Source organism: Macaca fascicularis, chromosome 12 (genome assembly GCF_037993035.2).
Source record: "Macaca fascicularis isolate 582-1 chromosome 12, T2T-MFA8v1.1".
NCBI classification, from domain to species: Eukaryota; Metazoa; Chordata; class Mammalia; order Primates; family Cercopithecidae; genus Macaca; species Macaca fascicularis.
In genome coordinates, this window is record NC_088386.1 from 115,642,733 (window position 1) to 115,665,912 (window position 23,180).

The 23,180-nt window shown below is 42.1% G+C and overlaps 1 long non-coding RNA gene across 1 annotated transcript; it reads right to left on the bottom strand.

The window, feature by feature from the left end:
• Positions 1-888: 888 nt before the first annotated feature.
• On the bottom strand, positions 889-18,936 carry LOC123567960 (uncharacterized). The gene is made up of 3 exons (XR_006691168.2): positions 18,624-18,936; positions 18,179-18,248; positions 889-1,407 (listed from the first exon to the last, which is right to left on the bottom strand). It is a non-coding gene; the product is annotated as an uncharacterized lncRNA (long non-coding RNA).
• Positions 18,937-23,180: the final 4,244 nt, after the last annotated feature.

The following is a 23,180-nucleotide window of genomic DNA, read 5'->3' on the forward strand; positions in this document are numbered from 1 at the left end:
GGCTCTGCTCCAGGGTTCTCTTGGGGGCTCTGCAGGCAATGACACCCACTAACTCAGTCAGGGAGAGGGGCTCCAGTGCCCATACTTTGGAGGGAGTCTGAAGCATGCAAGTGCGCCCTGGGGAAATGTGGGGGAGTCAGAAGGGGCTGGACATCTCAGTAACATAGGGCTTAGTTGTGAGGCAGAGGTTTCTGATAATGAGGTGTGTTAGTCACTGGGATGAAGACCAAGTGGGCTTTCTTTAGGGACCTGTGAAATAGGCAAGTCTCATCCATTTGGGGGTGGATTTTGGATTTTGTGTGGTCTTGCCTGGTAGGGAATGGGGGATAGGGGATGGAGGAGGAAAGGCACTCAAGGATAACAAAACATGTTTACTTCTCACACTGGGGCTATCTGCTTACTCAGTTGCTGAAATCCGGATGGGTCCCATCATTGTTCCTGCTTCTCCTGCTTTGTTAGAACTTCCCCAGGGTACATTAAAACAAATACAGAAATCAGGTGCATTATCTTTTATGCTTGGTTTCATAAAAATTAATTGCAGAAAAAAATATATGCTGTGACATATGCTTTCTATCCCACCAAGAGAAGAATCACTGTAGCACTTTCTCTTGTGAATAGAACTCAATAGTTCTCCTTTGTGTTGTAAAATGGTATTATAGTCATGCCAGATAGTGGCATTGCATGTAATTACAAGCCTGTTGAGTTCTGCGTTTAAGCCCAGTTTGAGGGAATGTGGCGCTCAGTGTTTTTAATCACACAGGATTAAACTTGGCTTTCAAGTTTTGTATAAAGCTAGCGCTAGCTGGTAAATGTGCATTCTGACTACCAGTGTGAAGAAAAATTAATTCAATTCAAGCAACTCTGCCTATATGCACTGGTGCTGTTGGATCCGTTTTGTGGAAAGGGACAGTGTCCTTCCTGCTACAGAGCTCATGCTTGATTGGTCTGTATTAGTGTCATCCTGGCTATCAGAATATTTTGAATATTGCTTCTGACTTACATCTGCACTCTTTTCTTCACATGTAGGTTGGATTACCAAGCTGTAACCCAAGATGACCTGTCCAACCATGAAAATAAACACCACTGACATGTCTAAACTTTATGGGCAACTGGTGAAATGCAGTGGATTTACAAGGAGCTGCCCCCCAGGCTTCATCAAATGAGGCAACTGAGTGCTGTTGAAATCACTGTTTTATTTACAGTCCATTAAACTTCCAGTGGGCAGATTACCAAACCAGGGTTGATCATACCTGGGACCATAGGTCAGTAACATCCCTTACTTGTAACCATTTCTTCCTGGAGTCCAGACTAGTGGACACGTTCATCTCGTCCAACCACGTTCTGGCCTCCATGACTCTGATGGTTCAGCTTATTAGTCAGCTCTCGTGGAGTTGTACATGTGCTTTCCTGCAAGATCAAGAAAGTTGATCCCCAGGTCACATTGAGTCCTTAGTCCTGAATGTTGTATCCTACACTGAATTTCTCAGATGCATCACTCTGTCTGCAAGGGCTGAGAATGGGGAGGAAGATGGGAAAAGGTAAAAAGCTTTGGGAGTTATGTAACAGTTTTGAAGTTGGAGATTGTATTTCTCTCGTTCACTTTTCCTGGGCCATTGTAAATACTTCTTGCATAAGCACAGCCAGTCATATGTGGTAGGCCAGTCCTGACCTACTATTCCAAATGTATAATTATGACTTATAATAAGTAGGATGATAATTGCCATGTAGTGATGGAGCAGCCATGTGCTGAACACAGGGCTAGATGGTTTCACATACATTGTCTCACTTATATTTTATTTATTTATTTTTGAGACAGGGTCTTGCTCTGTGGCCCATGCTGGAGTGTGGCGACATCATTATAGCTCACTGCAGCCTCAAACTCCTGGGCTCAAGTGATCTTCCTGCCTTAGCTTCCTGTGCACTAGGACTACAAGCATGTGCCAGCATGCCTGACTAATTTTTTTTTTTTTTAAATTTTTGTAGAGATGGGGTTTTGCTATGGGGTGCAGGCTGATCTTGAACTCGTGGCCTCAAGCAATCCTCCCATCTCAGCCTTCTCAAGTGCTGGCATTATAGACGTAAGCCACTGCATCCAGCCTCGTTTCGTTTTTAGAACAATAATCCTGCAAATAGACATTTCTCATCTTTTATAGATAAATAACCTGAGGCTCTGAGAGACTTATAACTTGCTCATTTACTTAGCCCAGCTCGGTCTAGCACCAACGCCCAGTCTATCCTTCCCATGTGGCCTCACAAGGAAACCCAGTGTCCCACCTGTCCCATGCATTTTCTGAAATCAGGTCTGAGTAAGTATTTCATGTGCTCCAACTTCATATGGAAACTTCATATATCTTTAAAATTCCCTTGCTCGCTCCTCTAGTCAAGGTTATCTTGGGCACAGAGAGTTCTTTAAATATTCCAGCCACCTGTCACCCAAGGAATGTTCTGAACCCTGACAGTCTCCGAAGTGTTCCTGCCCTTGCATGAAAATGACTCTATCTGGTTTATAATTAGAAGTGAAATGATTTTAAATGGCTTCCACATGGCTTAGTTTTCCAAGCAGTTCCAGTTACATAGAACTTCATATAAACAGATAATGAGAGGCTAGAGTTGGAGAGCACAGTTCCTGTTTCCAAATTGGCTTGAAGTGGGGACATCTGCTCTGCATGAAACCTGGGTCAGGCTGCCCCTCTCATCTGTGACCTCCTGTGGTGAGGAGGGACTTGCTCTGGATTATATAAAGACTTCACAAGAGTACTGGAAGCGGGGACAGAATCAACTTGAGCAAAAAACCTAATTGGTTTGAATCTTTCCTTGACCATCAGTAATTATTTTGAGATTGATAGCCTATCTTATAATAAAATAACTGTTTCCTTTCCAAAGATAGGATTTCTTGCCTTGGTTGCAAGTCCAAACAATGTCACTTAACTGGCTTTCACAAAGATGACCTGATATGAGTCTAATGACTTTTCTTACAACGAATTATGCAGATTGGAAGATATTTACTCAATAAATTTACTTCCAGCCTTCCCCTCCATATTCTCAACACACACATAGCCTTTTATTACTACTACTATTATTATTTATTATTATTTTTTGAGATGGAGTCTCGCTCTGTCTCCCACGCTGGAGTGCAGTGGCGCGACCTTGGCTCACTGCAAGCTCTGCCTCCCGGGTTCACGCTATTCTCCTGCCTCAGCCTCCCAAGTAGCTGGGACTGGGTGCCCGCCACCATGCCTGGCTAATTTTTTGTATTTTTAGTAGAAATGGGGTTTCACTGTGTTAGCCAGGATGATCTCGATCTCCTGACCTCACGATCTGCCTGCCTCGGCCTCCCAAAGTGCTGGGATTACAGGCATAAGCCACCGTGCCTGGCCTATTATTATTATTTTTAACTCCAAAACTGAATGGAGAATGTGGGAGTTGAAAAATTGTGCAAGTTGTAGGGCCTGGGTCTGAGGTTTCCCTTGAAACTGTCACTGGTCTTCCAGAAGACCAGCTATCCCAGATATATTAATAGTAGAATCGAAGGGCCCTGAGATACCTGACTTCAGAAATTCTTGAGTTCCCAAAGCCAGCATAGAGCTGGAGGATCTCCCGCATGTAGCTCGGAGGGCCAGTATGTGCTCATGAGAGAGGCAGAGGGAGAGTGTTTTCCAGAATATCAATCTAGGGTCCTGGAAAACCCTGCTCAACAGTGTTTCTTCCTTTCCTCGGCAAATCCAAGTGGATCCCTTCTTTGTATGATGGTTTTGGGCTCTGTCTTTTCCATAGATTATTTCTGCCAAGTCTGGTCTTCATTGATGCAGTTAATTAATAAATCTCATCTATTTTAATTTAATGCTTGAATGAGTGGCTACTCATGCGAGGTATTGGTCTAGGTATGCTTGGTAGGGCTGCAAAGATGAACCAAATTTAGATTCTTCCCCAAGGAGTTTACAGACTACCAGGAGAGAAGTCAAGTATAGCTGGGGGTGGGAAGGGATGCACATAAACACACCGTTACTATAGGGTGTGTTAAGATAGAAAGAGACAAAATGTAATGAAAGAAGATGGGAGGAAATGGCCCCAATGACTCCTCATAAGGGGCAGAGAACCCCTGAAAAGGCAGTTTCTAGTTTGAAGGTTCTCTGAGATATGTAATGTCTACTTGAGTCAGGATAAATCTGCTTTGGGCTTTTATTTCTATTTCTTTCCTAGCTTCTGGAAAGAGGGCTTTCATGGAGGATGTTGACAGCAGGTTTAAAATGGGGGGCGTGGTTTGGGGGTTTGGTGAACCCCACCCATAGATGTGAAGCCAGAAGGAGGAACCCCAGTGCTGGTATGGTGTCCTGCTCAAGAAGATGCCAGAGCCTCTGAGCAGGGATCATGGTCTGAGGAGGCTTGTGACTCTCTTGTTTAACTTACAGCTTTAAAGGAAATAACATCTTTGTAGCAAAAGTCCACCGGGATTTGCATTTGTATTTCTAAAAAAAGAGGAAGACTACACAAAAACCTGTAGTCAAATATTGATTGCAGCTTCATTTGTAATAGCCAAAGACTGGGAATAAGCGAGATGTTTCTCAGTGGGCGAATGGTTAAATAAACTATGGTACGTCTATATCACTGAATACGGCTCAGCCATAAACAGGAATGAGTTACTGGTGCATGGAACAACTTGGATGAATCTCAAGAGAAATGTGCTGAGTGAAAAAGTCAATCCAAAGGATTACATATTGTATGATTTCATTTATATAAACAATAACACATGGTAGAGATGGAAAGCAGATTAGGGATGGATGGGGTTAGCAATGGGAGTGTGAGGTGGGAATGAGGTGGATGTATGCAGGTAGTTATGAAAGCGTAACAGGAGAACGAAGCCTTGGAATGGTTCTGTATCTTGACTGTAGTAGTGGATATACTAATCTACACATGTAATAAAACTGTAGAAGCCCAAATGCACACACACATGCACACGTGTGAGCACACATAAAAATGAGGAAATCCAGGCTGGGCACGGTGGCTCATGTCTGTAATTCCAGCACTTTGGGAGCCTGAGGCGGGTGGATCATGAGGTCAGGTGTTTGAGACCAGCTGACCAACATGGTGAAACTCGTCTCTACTAAAAATACAAAGAAAATTAGCCAGGCATGGTGGTGCGTGCCTGTAATCTCAGCTACTCAGGGGGCTGAGGCAGAAGAATCGCTTGAACCTGGGAGGTGGAGCTTGCAGTGAGCTGAGATTGCACCAGTCTGGGCGACAGAGCAAGACTCTGTCTCAAAAAAAAAACAAAACCCCCCCCCCAAAAAACAAAACAACAACAACAACAAAAAAAAACTGACTAAAATTGGTGGATTGTATCAATGTCATTTTTCTGGCTTTGATATTGTACTATGGTTTTGAATATGGTGTGATTAGCAAAACTGGGTAAAGGGTACAGGAGATGTCTTTGTATTATTTCTTACAAGTGCATGTGAATCTATAATGATCTCAAAACAAAAAGTTTAAAAAGAAGAAAAAGGCCGGGCGCGGTGGCTCAAGCCTGTAATCCCAGCACTTTGGGAGGCCGAGTCGGGCGGATCACGAGGTCAGGAGATCGAGACCATCCTTGCTAACACGGTGAAACCCCGTCTCTACTAAAAAATACAAAAAACTAGCCGGGCGAGGTGGCTGGCGCCTGTAGTCCCAGCTACTCGGGAGGCTGAGGCAGGAGAATAGCGTAAACCCGGGAGGCGGAGCTTGCAGTGAGCTGAGATCCAGCCATTGCACTCCAGTCTGGGCGACAGAGCGAGACTCCGTCTCAAAAAAAAAAAAAAAAAAAAAAAAAAAAAAAAAAAAAAAGAAAAAATAAAATAAAAAGAAGAAAAAGAGGCTTGTGAGCTTCCTTAATCCTGTGACTTGCTTCACATTTATCATGTTTGTTACCTTCCCTGACACAAGCAGGAGGTGAGCGCTGGGGAGGTTCTGAGGATAGAGAATTACTCCTGGCTTAGGGGTAGACTGGCTCCATTGAGGAGGCTGAATGGCATCTGAACCCTGAAAGACTGTCCAGAATTGGGCACATAAAGTCTAAAGGGAGAGTGTATAGGTAAAGACAGAGGGCAGGACAGAATGGGATGAGAACGTGAAATGAGACATAATTGGGTTTGGTTGGGAAAAGAGGGAAGGAGTGGGGGTAGGAGTGGAAAAGAAGGTGGGGGGCAAATCATGGTAGTTGAGAAGACTGGGCAATGGGGAGGTCATTGAAGACTCCGTGACGGTGCTGAGCTGTGCTTCAGGGAAATCAGTCTGGCAGCAGTGTAGGGAGAAAGGTCAGATGGGGATATAGAGGGAGAGAAATTAGGAACCCATTCCTGTAATCTGGGAAACGGAGAGGTCAAGATTAATTTCCTCTGCCTGTACTAGGAACATTTACAAGTTAAGTTTATTTCTCTCTCATATAAAAGAAGTTATGGTAAGCAGTCCAGAATTGATGTGTACATACCACAAAGTTATCAGGGATCTAGTCCTTTTCTAGCTCTCTGCTGTGCCATCCCTAGAGTGCTGCTGTCGTTCTCAAGGTCATTGCAGCAGCAAAGTTGAGGAACTGGGTAGAAAAGCATGTTTTTATAGAACAGCTTCCCAGAAGTCCCACATAACATGCTTGCCTACTTCCCATTGGCTAGAACTTAGTCACATGGCCACATCTAATTGGAGGGGAGTCTGGGAAATGTAGTCTTTTAGCTGAGTCGCCATGTGCCCGGCTAAAATGGAGAGTTCATTAAGGAGAAAAGGGAGAAGGGATGTTGGGGAAGGCAAATGGTAGGTTATGCCTCGGAGTCTGAGTTCAAGTAGTGGTGAAGAGAATGGAGAGGAGAGGGAGAATATGTGAGATATGCAGGCACATAATGACTGGGCTTGACAAGTGATTAGAAATGGGTTGGGAATAAGAGAAGTTTGGAGCCTGAGTAAAGTGAAGTGGTGGAAACCATAGTTAACGTGTGCCAGGCACTGATCTAAGTGTTTTTGCATGTATTTCACATTGATTCCTCATGACAGCACTATGAGGTAGGTCCTGCTATTATTATCTCAATTTTGCAGATGAAGGAAATGGGACATTGAGGTAATTTGCTTGCCCAAGCATCACAGTTAGTAGCAGAACCAGAATTTGAACCTGGGCAGCTGGTTCCAGAGCCGGTACCCTTAACCACTGCTGTAGACTGAATCTTTCTGTCCCCTCAAAATTCGAATGTTGAAACTTAATCTCCAGTGTGATGGTATTTGGAAGTGGGGAGGTCTTTGGGGGATGATTAGATCATGAAGATGGAGTCCTCATGAATGAAATTAGTGCCCTTATAAAAAAGACCCCAGAGAGCTCCCTACCCCTTCTGCCACATGAGGACTCAATGAGAAGACAGCCTTCCGTGAGCCAGCAGGAGGAGGGCCTGATATGGTTTGGATCTTTGTCCCTGCCCATATGTCATGTTGAAATGTAATCCCCAGCGTTGGAGGTGAGGCCTGGTAAGAGGTGATTGGCTCATGGGGGTGATTTCTCACAGTTTAACACCATTGGCCTTGATGCTGTTGTCATGATAGTGAGTTCTTGTGAGATCTGGTTGTTTAAAAGTGTGTGGCACCCCTCTCCTCTCTCTTTTCCTCCTGTCCCAGCCATTTGAAGTGCTGGCTCCTCCTTGGCCTTCTGGCATGATTGTAAGCTTCCTGAGGCCTCCCTAGAAGATAAGCACATGACAGCATCATGCTTCCTGTACACCCTGAAGAACTGTGAGCCAATTAAAATTCTTCTTTATAAACTACTCGGTCTCAGGTATTTATTTATAGTAATGCAAGAACAATCTAATACAAGGCCTTATCAGACACTGAATCTGCTCATGCCTTGATCTTGGACTTCTCAGCCTCCAGAACTGTGAGAAATAAAGGCTTGAGCCACCCGTCTATGACATTTTAGTTATAGCAATCAAAATGGATTAAGACAACCACTATGCCTGTGGTGGCACTGTGAATAGAGAGAGAGGGAACACAGAAATATCTAGATCTGTGTGCTGATACCACTTATTCTCTCCACATTATTCTCATTTTTCCTTGATTATATTTAACTTCTGTAGTGCTCTGTTGTAGGTGGTATAGAAAACTTGTTGAGTTGACTTTCCCACGTGGGCTTGGAAGAGCACACACAGATCTGACAACCTGTCCTTTGTTTTGGTCACTGACAATTTCAAGCCTTGGCCTGGGGTAGGCACTAAGCATTGATAATGCCTTGTGGCATTATCACCTTCCCTCCCTCACACCTTACGTTCCCCCCAGTAGCCTCCGGCCCTCTTTTTGGTACCCCTAGTGGGCCTGAAAGGCACCACTAGGTTCGAACTAGGGACCCCAGGGTCCCCAGAGCCCATCGCAGCAGCTGATGGGAAGGCACTTTCTTCTGGGGGTGGTTCTGGGGGCTGCATTCCAGATGTCCCAGTTGGTCAGGAAGTAGATTGCCCAGAGCCTATGTTACCAGGTCCAAATGGGACAAGAGAGGAAGGAAAAGCCAAGAGGCAAGCTAGTGGGACCCAGAGCCTTGGGAAGCTGATGCCTGGGAAAGCCTAGGTGAGAAGCTAGGCTTAATATGGTTTCTAGGGTGCAGTGGGCAGCTCTGCTTTCCAAGGGCTGGGGACATAGCTCTAGAAAGGACAGAAGGGATTTGTTTTGTAGCCAAATGTAACTTGGAAACAATAATCTGTCTGCCATAGCTGTTTTGCAAAAACCATGATAGAGGCCAAATCCATGCCAGGGCTGAAGACCAAGAATGGAGTAATGTCTGCAGAGAGAAGGGTAATTAGCAAATTCCTTAATTAGAGTTGGGTTCCTGTTTTTCCAGTCAATTCTAATCATTTGCTAGATTTTAACACAGCTGCTTTGGCCTGCAGGGCACAGCCATAGAGTTCAGAAAACCAGGATCCAATGATCTTGGATAAAGTAAGACTTGGTTTCCTCTTCTGTAAAATTACTATCACAAAATTTATTTCTTGAAGCTGTAAGAATCTAAAAAGTAACATGTAAAATGTTTTCAATCTCTCAAAGTTAGTTATTTATTACATTAGTGATAATGATGCCTTATTAGCCACTGATGTCTGTTAGTGAATGCTTCTGTGCTTAAATTTCATGCTTCATTGAATCCTACTGATCTCCTTTTCTCACCAAGGTGCCATTCTGCACTGACACCTGTAATCAAAGCTTGAAGATTTACTTAGGCACCAAAAGATTAATCTTGACAAAATTCATGAAGTTTCTGCTCACTAGACATTAGCCATCATCCCTGGTATGTGACATCCTTCTCTTTTCCTGATTTCTAAACGTATATTTAAATATAGGTTAAGAAAGTATTGTTTCAGAGACAGTAAGTTAACGGAAAAAAAAAAATGGGCTTTCTTTGAAGAAGAATCTCACACTGTATTGAACCTCGATGTTTTGATATACAGTGCCTCTATTCTAGTTGTTACTAAATACTTTCATTTTCCAATCCACTTCTTTTTCTTTTTCTTCAACCAAGATTTAATTGCTGGAGACCAAGCTCATCTGTAATTATTCCATAATAAAAATATAGACAGGAATAAGATGTAGTCCTGTCCTCAATAAGTTCATAGTCTGGGAGAGAAGACAAACTTGAAAATAAATAATTGCAATACATGAGACAAATGCCATCGAATAAATATATACAGGGTACAGAGGTGGCATCTCAGGAAGAAGGAACAAAAACGCCTTGGCATTTCAGCTGGGAGGAGAAGATACATGTTGGTATCATCACTGTCTAAGTGTGTAACCTCAGAATTCACCAATCACTTGGCAAAACTGGATTCTTTCTTGCATATAATGTTAATCTTTTGAATTCCAGAGATTGAGAAGTAATTTGGGTTTTTATTAGTTCTAGTCTCTTTCTTCTTTCATCTCATTGTACTTCTTAATTCCTAATTTATATATTTATAATGTAAAATGCATTTGGTCATCTATCCGGACCTCAATCTCTCCAACAATCTTTCTATGTCTGGTTTTTATTTTTCCATCATAAATCTTTAATGTGCATAGCTGTGTTCCTTTCCTTGAAATCCAAACTTGCCCCATCATATTTGCAAAAATTTGAAAGCTTGACAATACACTCATTGGCAAGGCTATAGGGAAACAGGTATTCTTATCCATTGTTGGTAGGAATGAAAAATGACATAATTTTTATGGAGGGGAATTTGGTAATAGCTAATAAAACTATATATGCATTTATCCTTTGACCCAGCAATTAAACTGATAGTAATTTATTCTGAAAATATACTTCTAATAATACAAAAAAAAATGCATAAAGTTATTAATTATAGTTGGAAACCACCTTAATGTCCAAGCACAGGAAACTGACTAAATTATGGGTACTCACACACAATGGAGTACTATACAGCTGTAAACAAGAATGAGTGGCTGGGTAGGTGGCCCACACCTGTAATCCTAGCACATTGGGAGGCTGAAGTGGGTGGATTGCTTGAGCCCAGGGATTGAAGACCAGCCTGGGCAATGTGGTGAAACCTTGTCTTTACAAAAAAAAAAAGAAAAATTAGTTGGAAGTGGTGGCACATCACTGTAGTCACAGCTGCTTGGGAGGCTGAAGTGGGAAGACTGCTTGAGCCTGGGAGGTGAAGGTTGCCGTGAGCCGAGATCATGCCACTGCACTCCAGCTTGGGCGATAGAGTGAGACATTGTCTCAACAACAACAACAACAACAACAACAACAACAACAGAGAATGAAGAAGCTATCTATCAACTGATGTGGAATTATTTCTAAGAGATATTGTTAAGAGAAAAAAGCAAAGTGCAAAATAATATATATGGTATGCTATCTTTTATGTAAGAGAGAAGGAAAAATAAGAAAACATATACTTGTTTATCTCTAAAAAAAAAAACAAAGGATAAATCAGGAAGCGTTAAAGTTGGTGAAGGGAATAGGACAGAAGAAATATGGAAGGAGGAATACTTCTCTGAATAGATCTTTTTGCGTAGTTTTGACCTTCAGAAGCATGTTAATGTTTTATATATTCTAAAGTAAAATTAATAAGGATGGAAAAGGGCAAAAATCCCTAAAACTGAATGCAGGCTGAAACAAATTAGCCAATTGTTTTCAAAATGAATACCATAACCACCTCAAAGAGAAAAAAAGAAAGGACTAATCCTAGTAACTTATGAACATAGTATTTGACTATGTACCCTCAGACTTAGGTGAAGGAATATGTAGAATTGTACATACATACATACTACTACTACTACTACATCTCCTCCTCCTCCTCCTCCTTCTTTCTTCTTTCTTTCTTTCTTCTTTCTTTCTTCCTTCCTCCTTCCTCCCTCCTCCCTCCTCTATCCTCCCTCCTCCTCCTCCTTTTCCTCCTCCTCCTCCTTTTTTTTTTTTTGAAATGGTGTCTTGCTGTCTTTCCCAGGCTAGAGTGCAGTGGCGAGATCTTGGCTCACTGCAACCTCCGCCTCCTGGATTCAACCGATTTTCATGCCTCAGCCTCCTGAGTAGCTGGCGCTACAGGCACATGGCACCACACCTGGCTAATTTTTTGTATTTTTGGTAGAGATGGGGTTTCACCATGTTGGCCAGGCTGGTCTCAAACTCTTGACCTCAGGTGACCCACCAACCTCGGGCTCTCAAAGTGCTGGGATTACAGGTGTGAGCCACTGCACCCTGCTGAGAAAAAGCAATTCTGAAACAACTTTATATCTGTGGAAGTTGTCACAATCAAAAGGAAGTCACTTGTGTTAAATCCTGACAAGTGGAGCCAGGGAAGGATATGAAGGGAGAGTTCTTGTGAATGTATGCCTGATAATAAGAACTATTGCAAAACACTGCAAAAACCACAACCTTGCACAAAGGTCACTGTAACTTTACACAGAAAATACTTCTGCAAGGATGTCTGTCCAGCAACTGCCCATCCAACTTCAGACTGACACCACCCTTGTTATTGATCCTTGTAGCCAAGGATAATTGACTCAAAGCAACTTATGTAATTTCCCTCATTTTTCCTTTAAAAACTTTCATTTGTCTCAACCTCCCTGAATACGCACATAGTTTACTATGGCGTGTGCATTCCCATTGCAATGCGACTCCTTAATAAATATCATTTTCTTTCAGAGAATCTCCCACTCTGTTATTTAGGTTTGACATATGTATTACAGGAGTGAGCAAATGAGTAAATGTGTTGCTATTGGGAAGCAGGGTTCTCATTAAGGAAAAAGTGACAATATATGGAATGGGGAGAAGGCAAGAAAGAGCCCTGTAGAGATGGATTGAAATTTGGGATATCACTGTGTATTATATTTCTAAAATGCATACGTATGTGTGTATATAAATTTGCATGAATATATACACCTGTGTGTATTACCTAGTTTTGTCTGCTGAAAGGGCCAAGAAGCCATAACACCTCAGTGGCAATGGACACACCTTGTGCCCAGATCTTGGTCTCTAATTCCATTCCCCACCAAAAGGACTCAGGGCTCTTGGGAGAACCAACTGATTCCAGGTTAGGGCAGGCTGTACCAGGTGAGCCTGGAACTTTCTTAATTTCTAGTATAACAGAATGTTCTGCTATGCTGATACTAGAACTTAAAAATGAGCTCAAAAAGAGATGGGACCATGTCACAAGGACACAGGAGCCAGCCTGAAAGAACTTCCGCTGGCTAAATCTGCGACAATTTAAGTAATTAAGTATTAATGAATTATAAACTATTAAAAATCAGAATTTATGAGTCCCTATTGATAATAAATGGGTAAAATGTTTACTTTATTTGTATGGGGAAAAGCAAGGGCTCTTGCTTACAGTGAAATGCTGAATGCCAACTTATAAATTGGGAGGAAGGGCTGGAGCTGGTAAGTTAGCATTTTAGAACCATTATGGCAAAGATCAGCAAGAATCATCAAGTGAGAATCACCAATGGATGCAAAAACTAGGGAGGAATTTAGATAAGAAGCAGGATATTTGTTTGGTCTAAAAATATTTCCCTACAGACTGAGTATTATTTCCAAGGGAAACAAAAATAGCAATTATACTGTAGAGAAATTTGACAGCTTGACTAGGTTTTCAAAATCTGCAGTGAGGGCAGATGGATGTTGTGTGCCTCCTGATGCGATGCCCTGGGAAGGACACAATGGCACCTCTGTCATATTCCAGCCAAGAATGTATAACCCGAGTCATGAGGAAATATTAGACAAACTCTAAATGAGAAACATTCTGTTAAAAATGGGGCAGGGCTCTAGACTTGGAAAATATCATCATGAAGGGCTAAGAAAGGGTCTGGAAGTGCTTCAGATCAATGAAAGATGGAGACAGCTAAACTCAATCCCTGACCCTAGACTGGATTCCATTCTGGAGGGGAAAATGCTGTAAAGACATTATTGGGTCAATTGACAAAAATGGGACAGTAGATTAGATAAAAGTACTGTTTCATTGTTAAATTTACTGAAGTTGAGGATGATACTCTGGGTATATAAGAGAATGTATACATGTACACATACACAGTGATTCTTCTTTTTTTTTTTTTTTTGGAGATGGAGTCTTGCTCTGTCGCCCAGGCTGGAGTGCAGTGGTGTGATCTCGCCTCACTGCAAGCTCTGCCTCCTGGGTTCAACCAGTTTGCCTGCCTCAGCCTCCTGAGTAGCTGGGACTACAGGTGTGTGCCACCACGCCCAGCTAATTTTTATATTTTTTTAGTAGAGACGGGGTTTCACCATGTTGGCCAGGATGGTCTCAATCTCTTGACCTCATGATTTCGTGATCTGTCCCCCTTGGCCTCCCAAAGTGCTGGGATTACAGGCGTGAGCCACCGCGCCCGGCCAACACATACAGTGATTCTTGAACAGTGTAGGGGTTATGGACACTGACTCCTCCCATGGTCAAAAATCCTCATATAATTTTTAACTCCCTTGAAACTTAACTACTAATTGCCTACTGTTGACCAGAAGCCCCACTGATAACATAAGCAGTTAATGAACATATATTTTGTATGTTATCTGTATCATATACTGTATTGTTATGAAGTAAGCTAGAGAAAAGAAAATGTTATGAAGAACATAATAAAAAAGAGAAAATATATTTGCAGCACTGTACTGTATTTATTGATACTGTAAGTTTGCCTCATCTGTTTACAAGATGAATCGTCCATCTGAAATGATGGCAACCACAGCTGCAGACATCAATCTTGGTAAATATCAAGCAATTTAACTTTTTCTTGTAATGTCATGACTTTTCTCTGCTTCTTGGGAGCACTTCCAGCATCACTTGTGGCACTCGGTATGGGTTCCATGTGTTATTCAAAGTTTACAGTATTGCACTAAACATGATGAAAAATATACGAGAACCGCGAGAGGTCACATTTTACCGTGATGAAGGATATAGTGGAGAGACGACTGCTTACGTGAAGATGATTAGTGTTGCACAGCATCTACTCACATCATTTGTGCTCACTGCAATAACAATAGGTGGTAGCTATGAAATTATTACAATAGTGCAGTATGTACTGCAGTGAACTTTATGCAGTGGCGATTTCAAACTACGTCTTTATGTGTGTTTACATTTCTCTCGACTGTGAATGATACCACATATGGTCTGGAAGTATTTGTGTGTATATGCTTTGATAAATATTATCTAATAATAATAGATTTGTGTATATTTTACAGTTGTAAATGACAAAATAGACTAGTATCTACATATATTTTCATAACATACCTAATTTTTTCTTAATTTTTATAGCTATGTGGTTAAAATAGCTTCATCTAGGGTATTTTAGGCTATGCAGTTTATCTGCAAGTTTTTTCAAATTGTTGTAAATCTCCAAAAAAATTTCCAATGTTTTTATTGAAAAAAATCTGGGTATTTGTGGACCAGTGCAGTTCAAACCTGTATTATTCAAGGATCAACTATACACATAGAAAAAGAGAGAGAGAGCGAGGAAGAACAAATAATAAAACAAATGGGTTAACTGTTAATAATGGGTGGATCTTGGTAAAAGAAATACAGGCCTTCTTTTTTTTTTTTTTTTTTTTTTTTTTGAGACGGAGTCTTGCTCTGTCACCAGGCTGGAGTGCAGTGGCACCATCTTGGCTCACTGAAATCTCTGCCTCCTGGGTTCAAGCAATTCTCCTGCCTCAGTCTCCTGAGTAGGTGGGACTACAGGCGTGTACCACCATGCCTGGCTAATTTTTTTTTTTTTTTTGGATTTTAGTAGAGACGGGGTTTCACTATGTTGGCCAGGAAGGTCTCAAACTCCTGACCTCAGGTGATCTGCCTGCCTCTGCCTCCCAAAGTGCTGGGATTACAGGCGAGAGCCACTGTGCTCAGCCTAGAAATACAGGCATTCTTTTACTATTTTTATTCTTACAGTTTTTCTCTTAAGTTTAAAATTATATTGAAATAAAAAATATTCAGTCCTGCATGTTCTGCTTTGGTTCAGGAACATTTGTCTCCCTACTATGCCGTATGTTGGTTTTGGTTCTGGGGATCCTGTTGATGTCTGACCATGTCTTAGAATAGAAAACGCCAGGAATTAAAAAAATCTTTTATTTTGGGTAGTGAAACGCTTTCTTTGCAAATGAAATCTTATGTGGGGCATCAAGCTGCAGAGGAGATGACAGAAGCCGCTCTGAGGGAAGCATGTGTGTGCTTGTTGGGTGTTGTATCAGTCCTGTCCACTGTGCCTCCCTCTCCTCTGCCTGCTGCGCAGCTCTGAGGCACCTCCAGGGAATGTTTGACAACCACTGCTCGAAATTAAACTGGCCACGGTCCAACTGACCTTAGCAGCCCCTGAATGAGAATGAGTGTTCTTGATTGGGTGAAAACCTCAGAATGACTTCAGAGCAGTTGACTTGTGCTTTGTGAACATGGCCTCATGTGTGCTTTCAGTGATAAATGTCCAGTTTTTTTTCCTGCCTCTCCATGAGGTTACTCTGCCCTTGGCCCGTGGTTCACACTTGACAACTATTCAGCCACAAGGCTCTGCAGGTCGAGCCCAGCGTGTGATGGTTTCAGAGTTGAGTCCTTTCTGAAGAAGTGTGTATAGATCAGACTTATGTAAATAGAATCACATTTTCCCATAGCTGCTTCATGGTCATTTGGGATTCATTTTCAAATGGCCATGGTGCCTTGCTGCAGGTAGAATTTATATTTATCTATCTTCCTCCTTTCCTTTTTTGTCAGGTAGTTAAGAGTCTTTAACATGTTTGGTGGAGGGAAGCTTGGCATTTAAAGCCCTTTTGAAAGTGACTTAGCCCCTCAAGTTAACTGCTCTGAAAGTTGGAACCTCCAAAGGTTTATATCTACTTTATAGCTCAAACCCGAGTCAACCTAAAAGGTAAGAGTATTATTTATTCAAGAAGCCTTGGAAGATTGTACATAACAAATTCATTTTGTCGAAGAGGATGCAGCCATCTTCTTAATGATTTACCTCAAGTCTCCGTAAAGCTTTTGGCAGGGCCCAAGACCACAAGACCCTTAATGGCCACCCACCCCATTGTTCTTTGCATGGGAAGATGAGACTCCCACATCATGAACTGCTACAAGGTTGAGGACAGAGAGGATCCCTGGGTTTCATCTCTTGTGACAATTCCTGTTAATGGTAGTAACTTCCTGGAGTCCTATGTTGAAAAGGTTTCTGGGGTAGCATCTGGGCTTGGTGAGAATGAGGGTTATGATCGATTTGTGATGTCTACTTGGGTGTGGAGTGGGAACATTATCCAGATGTTTGCAGCATACATGATGTTCCTGGCCTAAAAATAACTCTCAGGGGCTCTGTTTGTTTGGAAAGACCATGCCCCTTCATTGGTCATGAGCACTGGTCTATTTTATGTGCTTTCTTACTAAACAAGGAACCCTGGCTGTGTTGCCCTATATTAGATATGGAAGGAACCAGAGAACACTTGCTGAGGCTTTGGGTGATTTTCCTGCACACATATTTCCAACCCATTGCAACAAAGGAGCCCTTAGTACAGAGTATGGCAAAATGAAGTGCACCCCTCACCCCCAGCCTGTACCAAACAAGGTATGTTTGGGTTCAGCTGGTTGGCATGTCCATATTGAAATTTTAGAATCTTAGCCTTTCTTTTTAAAATTTCAGAACCTTGAAATTTCTTGTGGTTGCACAAACTCTGCAATGTTTCCTTGTAATTTAAGTGCCAAGAAAATTTGACCCTGGCAGACCCAACCTCTCTCAACACCTACCTCAATACTGAGGCCTAAGAAGCGGAATAGAATTTAGAGAAAATTCCTCTGTCAAACTATGCCTGATACTCACAGATGGATGGCGAATTTTCCTCCCTTGAATCCCTTTTAACCTCTTAGGTTAACTATGTAGTGCTTTTGGCTTTGTTTTCATTAGGTTCCCCTTCATCCACCTCCTGCCCTATAGATGATGAAAATCTTCTAACATTTAATCAGCAAAAAAGTTTGAAGGACAATTATTGTGTTTTACTTTTCTTTGTCTTCTCAGCACTCCTGGCAGTGTTGCAAAGACCCCTTCAAAGACCCTTCTAAGACCCTAGTATGTGTTTGCAAAGTGACTTATTTCAAAGACACTTGTTTTTGAAATTATTTTCAGGGTAGGAATAAAAAGGCTGATGGAGCCATGTTAACCTAGGCAATTTGTGATGGAATTGTGCCTTCCATCTCTCTGCCTTTTCCCCCTTCTCCAGGAGTTCAGATTTCAGTTGCTTTTGGAAATCCTTAAAGACCAACTTTCTGAAGCTGAGTAGCTGGAGATGTTCTTACTGGGAGGCAGCGTATTAAAGGCAGCACTCAGAAGGATTCAATGCATGTCGTATTCACAAACAGCCGCGACTAAGGAAGACTGTGTGAATGTTGTCGTATTTCCCAGTAACACTTGCTTGCCTTAGCCAGTGTGGCCCTCCCTTCTCTGAAGCAGAACACAGGTCCTTATCTATGCAGTCCTTTCAGGTCAGACCTTGTTTACATGGACACTTGCCTGCATATGTTCTAACTTTGGGGCCAGATAAATAAACAGGAGGCTGAAGGCAAAAATACCTCCATTGAAAGAAGTCATGGCTAGAAGTGGGGCCCCAGAGAGGGGCAGAAATAGGTACAAGAAACTAAGAAAGAGCAGCTTAAGCCATACTATTTAGAGTGCCAAAGGAGGGCCCACATTTCTATTTTGAAACTTGTATAAAATGGCTCTATCTTACCTCTCCTCCTCTTGTATCCTCCCTCCTTCATGGAAGAATCTGTGAAGATCTTGTAATTAAAAAGTTGAAACTAGAAAAAAAGAAAAACAAAAAACAAAATGAAAATGACACCTCTAGATATGCTTTGTTTTTTGATTCAAATAAACTGAAAACACATTAAAATCAGAGTTTCAGATAATTTTTATGTGACTCTCCTTCAATATAGTGCCCCCGTTTCATTCTATCCAAGTGGATGGTCTTGACATGACCATGGTTTGAGATACTTTGAAAAGTCAAAGATAATAAGTTTTTGTTTATGGAAGATACTAAAAAAACCCGAGGTATTTTGTAATTTCTTGGTAACTTACTGATAATGACCAACTGGACCCTGAATTCCAACAGATAATCTAAAACTCACGTATCTAAATATACACATCAACACTCCCGCCTGTCTCCCCAAACTCACCTCCAGTTTGCCCCTGCCTCACCAGGCTCCAGGCCCCTTTCTGCTTCAAAGTTGCCTCCAGGTGCTGTTCCCTGTCCTGGAAGGATATTCTCCTTCCTTTCCTACTGCAGGCAGGTGGCCTTCCCTAATCACCCTGATCACTGAGAGTAATCAATAATAAGAACTTCTTATTCTTTATTTTAGCCTCCTTTTTCTTTCCTTCAAAACTTTCATCAAAATTCATACATATTTTATTTGTTTGTTTACTGGTTTTTGGATTCCCTAAAATTAACCTCTTTGAACACTGGGACTGTGTCTCTGCTTTACCATAGGGTTTCCAGTCGCAAAGGACTGGTTGAATGAATGAATAAACTTGTGAGTCATGTGAAAATGGAGCTGGCAAGAAGGAAACACACTAAGCCATTTGCTGGTAGAGTCACTCCCTGGCATCGAGAGGGTTTTTATCAGCAACCTTGCTGCCCCTGCCAAAGGCCAGGCGGGGACATCAGGAGGCATCAGTGTGGAAAATGCAGTAAGAAAAGCGGAGCTCCTTTCGATGCCTGATCATTGGAAGATGTAATGTGCTCTCCGTAGTTCAGTGGTATTTATTACCGGAAAGGGATCCCAATCCAGACCCCAAAAGAAGGTTCTTGGATCTCTCACAAGAGAGAAGTCGAGGCAAGTCCACAGAGTAAAGTGAAAGCAAGTTTATTGAGAAAGTGAAGGAGTAAAGAATGGCTACTCCACAGGCAGAGCATTGCTAAGGGCTGCTGGTTGGCTATTTTTATGGTTATTTCTCCATCATATGCTAACTAAGGGGTGGATTATTCATGAGTTTTCCAGGAAAGGGGCGAGGATTTCCTGGAACTCAGGATTCCTCTTCCTTTTAGTCCATATAGAGTAACTTCTTGACATTGGCGTGGCATTTGTAAACTGTCATGGCGCTGGTGGGACTGTCTTTTGGCATGCTAATGTATTATAATTAGTGTAAAATGAGCAGTGAGGACTACCAGAGATCACTTTTGTCACCATCTTGATTTTGGCAGGTTTTGGCAAGTTTCTTGACTGCATCCTGTTTTATCAGTGGGGTCTTTGTGATCTGTGTCTTGTGCTGACCTCCCATCTTATTCTGTGACTAAGAATGCCTAACTTCCTGGCAATGCAGCCCAATAGGTCTCAGCCTTATTTTACTCAGCCCCAATTCAAGATGAAATTGCTGTGGTTCAAATGCCTCTGACAGTGGCGAGGTCACAGGAGTCAGCCTCAGCCTAGGCGTGAGTTTGAGACTGTGTCATTTTTTTGGCAAAAAGAGAGGGTGTGGGTCATAGTTATAAAGAAAGACCACTTGGAGTTTTTCCTGGAAAAAATGTGGCCTTTTAATAGCAGACATTCAGTAAACCCTGAAGGCATCTTCTCAGCCAGGGTGGTGGTGGAGTCGGGAGGCACAGGGATGGGGACAAGGGACTCAGTGTCAAGGGAAAACTGACGCGTAAATAATCATAGCACAGAGTGACAAGTGCTACTGCAGAGGGAAGGGCAGGTGCTCTGGGGAAGGCTGGAGGGGCCAGGGTGTGTGTGGAAAGGAGGTCACGTAAGACTTTCCAGAATGAACAACCTCAGCTTGCTTCCCCTTGCTCGTTCCTTAAAAGAGGATTTGGTGACCTCTGCTGGGGGATGAGACCTCCAGCCTGAACTAGAAGGGGGTGCAAAGAGAGTGAAGATTTGCATAGAACCAAGACTTTCTAAAGTAAAATACTGGCTTTAACAGAGAACCTTGAGGGAGATTCAATAAAAGGTGGAGGGACATGAATCAACAGCAGCTAGAAAATACTTTACAAGAGCTAGGGAGTGGAGAAAGCTGGAGGGACTTAGAGTGGGGAAATGAGAAGTACAAGCAATACCCCTGGATGGTAAATAGAAAGGGAAGCCCACCTAAGTGGGTTCTGTTGGCTTCTGGTATTTGGAGTGGGTGCTTCCACTTCTAAAAATGTATTCTACGAAACCAATCAGATGTATATGCAAAGATGTCTATTCCTTTATTGATGGTAAACACTAGAATAGCTAAACACGGGGTTCAGTTAAATAATTTATGGTCTACTTAGAATATGGTGATACCATTAAAAATAATGATCTTGTTTTATTTATATTGAGATGAAAAGACATTTGAGAAATGTTGATAAGTAAAAAAAAAAACACCAAAAACACAAACAAAAAAACAAGTTACAAAGCAACATTAAAAACATATAAAGGCCTAGAAGTAAATACAAAATGCTCACAGCAGGGGGATTAAGAACAATTAGTTTTCGCTTTACACTTCTACGTAGTCCCACCCCCTACCATGAGTAGGCATTAAATTTACAACCAGAAAATCAGTAAAGTTATTTCTGTTTTGAAAGGAAAAGTCCACAAGGTTTTTAAAAGAGATGATTAGGGCCAGAATCCTAATTGAGTAACTGTTAGGAAATGCTGTTACTCATTCCACATCCTCCACAGAGATCCTCCCAGTAGGTAGGGGGCTTAGGAGGCTTGTAGCTTTGACTCTGGGTGGAGAGATAAACACTTTCTTGGGTTTACTCCTTAATACTGGGAGTCGGGCTCCCCCTTGTATACTCTAGAATATGCTCCGGAGCAGGAAGCCCCTTCCCCTGCTGCCTGAGCTAGCGGCTCTCCATGCTGGCTGCACGTCAGACTTTGTAGGAGAACTGAAAGCAGTACCCACCTCTCAGACAAATGTGATTGTACTCCCTGGGGACGAGACCCAGGGAGTGGGCCCAGGTGATGCTATTCTGCAGCCAAGTTTGAGTCCCTCCTGATGTGAAGATAATGAATGAAAAATCAACAGATGGAATCATAAATCTGGACCAGCATTTTTAAGGCGTGTCAGACCTGAGCATAGATCTTTGAAAAAAAATTAATTCCTTAGTCAAATACTTCAGTCCCTCCCTCTAGGAAAGTCTCAAAGTACATGAGAAAATAAAGACTCTGGGAAGTCATGCGGCAAAGAAATTTATTTCATTTGTTTCAGATGGATTTCCCAGTGGTTTCTGATCGTGGAAAGCGTTGTCTGGGGTAACCCTTTATCTTGAGTTAGCAGTGTCTGGCCAGTGCCTGGAGTCTTTCTTGCATGCCATAATTTGGCCACCCTGTGGGGACACTTCTCCACAAGGACCCTAGGACATTGGTAAGATCAAAACAGATCCCTGGACAGACAGCAAAGTGAAGAGGAGAAGCTCCAAATCTGGAACTGGGGGTAAGCCTATTGCTTGGTAGAGCACCTTGACCTGGGGCAATGTGGAGGGGACGCCCTGGCTACAGAATCTGGGGTACACAGAAGGAAAATGAGGTCCAAAGAGGTAATTAAGCACCTTGTTCCACATTAGGAAGCTGGGCAGGGGCCCAGCAGAAACTAGAACCTAGACTTTCTGCTTCTCAGTCAGGCCCCTTTCCCTCCCTCACCAAGACAAAGTTGTGATTTCAGGCATTTTATGATCTTGGAATAAAGGAACACTGCTATGATTAATGGGAAGTTCTTGCCTTCTTATCCCATTTTGTGTTCCCGTCTCCATCTGCCAAGAAGACACCCAAAGCTCTAAGTATCATTCGGTTGTAAGGAATGTTTAGAATTGAAGAGCTGCTTTGACACAATTAAAAGCTTCCAGAAGGCTGTTACAGCGCCAATTATTTACTTAGTGATAGTGAGCTATTTAAATTTCATTATGGAGTAGAAAATAGGGAGATAAGAACAAAATATGGTCAGCCTGACTGACCTCAAAACTTCTGCTCCTTTTGTTCATAAAAGATAGCAGAAGCAGAACATTCTGATTCAAGGATCATTTTGCTAAACTGTGCATTCTCTTAAACGGAATTGTTTCTTAATCTCTTTGTGGGCTGCTAATGGGCCGTTTATCAGGGTGTTCCAAGGCAAAGTGAATCTGGAAGAAATAGGGCTACTGACTTTGGGATAAGTCTCCCTGGGTTGCAGGTGGTTGGACAATGACTCAGTGACTTCCTACTTTAAGCTAAATGAGATTCACTATTGTAAAGTCATAGACATGCATCCCAAAGCAAACAGAGGAATGAACATGCTCTCCATTTTCCTGACTGTTTTCTAGACATCATTTTAATTGTTGAAACTTTCCTTTTTCTCCTCCGGTTCCCATTCCAGGTTGTTTTCTGTAGTTATTTTAACCATAACATTTCCAATGACACAACTTCTCATTTTGTTCTTTGCATAGGGAGCAGGAAGGGGCACTATGGTATGGCAGGGTGGAGGATGTGGTTTGGGGGATTGTCAAAAGAAGCACTTACCCGATGTGTGTATATGTATCTATTTAAGTGAGGTATAATTTACATACAGTAAAACTCACCCTTCTTAGAGTATACTTTTATGAGTTTTGACACATAAATTCAGCTGTATGACTACCAGCGAAATCAAGATATAGAACAGGTCTGTCACTCTAAAGTGTTCTCTCCTGCTTCTTTGTTGTCAATTCCTCTCTTCTACCTCCAGCCCCTGGCAACCTAGCGGCTCAGTTTCTTATCTCCATGGTTCTGCCTTTTCCAGGAAGTCATATACAA